Here is a 1,151-nt window from a genome sequence, read left to right on the forward strand (position 1 = left end):
TTGGGTGCCTTCGGGCGTCCAACATGAGCCTCGTCGAGCGTGCGGCGTTGTGGTGACGCCGTCGGGCCATCCTTGGGGCAGCCCTATGTTTTGAAGGCGTGCGGTGCCAGAACATGTTCGGCTGGTTTGAATCGGGTGCCTTTGGGCGTGCGACATGAGACTAGTTGAGCATGGAATGTGGCCTTCTAACTTGTGCTGCCTTCGGGATGGTGGATGGTCGGAACGACGACAAAGCGTGCAAGGTGGGGTGGAGTTGGGTGCCTTCGGGCGTCCAACATTAGCCTCGTGGAGCGTGCGACGTTGTGGTGACGCCATCGGGCCATCCTTGGGGCAGCCCTATGTTTTGAAGGCGTGTGGTGCCAGAACATGTTCGGCTGGTTGGAATCGGGTGCCTTTGGGCGTGCGACATGAGACTAGTTGAGCATGGAATGTGGCCTTCTAACTTGTGCTGCCTTCGGGATGGTGGATGGTCGGAACGACGACAAAGCGTGCAAGGTGGGGTGGAGTTGGGTGCCTTCGGGCGTCCAACATGAGCCTCGTCGAGCGTGCGACGTTGTGGTGACGCCGTCGGGCCATCCTTGGGGCAGCCCTATGTTTTGAAGGTTGCGTGTTGGCAGAACGTGCACGGTTGGGCGGTGTCAAGTGCCTTCGGGCGTGCGACGTGAGCCTCGCTTTGCACGAAAGGTTGCGATGCTGCCTTCAGACTCGGGCCGTCTCTAGGATGGTTGATGGTCTGACCGCGCACGACGCTTTGGGCTTGGCTTCGAATGATGATTTTGATCCCCCGCTCGCGGTGGGTGTGAATAGTCGATCGTCGTCCAAGGTCGTTTTAGCGTACGGCGCATGAGTGGCGATTTGGTGTGGGTGTGAATAGTCGATCGTCGTCCAAGGTCGTTTTAGCGTACGGCGCATGAGTGGCGATTTGGTTGCTTGGTGAATAGTCGATCGTCGTCCAAGGTCGTTTTAGCGTACGGCGCATGAGTGGCGATTTGGTTGCTTGGATCTGTAGGCTTGATGCTCGGGCATCAAACTGTAGGCGACAACCCCTCCTCATTGGTGTGTCCCAAAGTATTTTGAGTGACCGTAGTCCGTTGGTTCTTGCACAGATTACCTCGTGCACCGGTAGGCATCGAGTCTTGTTAGTCCCTTTT

At 57.3% G+C, this 1,151-nt stretch overlaps 1 long non-coding RNA gene across 1 annotated transcript in view; it reads left to right on the top strand.

The window, feature by feature from the left end:
- The first annotated feature begins 744 nt into the window (after positions 1-744).
- Positions 745-1,151, top strand: part of LOC111474346 — a 10,723-nt gene continuing 10,316 nt past the window's right edge. The window contains exon 1 of the long non-coding RNA XR_002715974.1: positions 745-823. This is a non-coding gene — a long non-coding RNA (uncharacterized LOC111474346). The remainder of the gene's footprint in view (positions 824-1,151) is intronic.

The sequence above is a fragment of the Cucurbita maxima genome, unplaced genomic scaffold (genome assembly GCF_002738345.1).
Source record: "Cucurbita maxima cultivar Rimu unplaced genomic scaffold, Cmax_1.0 Cma_Scf00322, whole genome shotgun sequence".
Classification (NCBI taxonomy): Eukaryota; Viridiplantae; Streptophyta; class Magnoliopsida; order Cucurbitales; family Cucurbitaceae; genus Cucurbita; species Cucurbita maxima.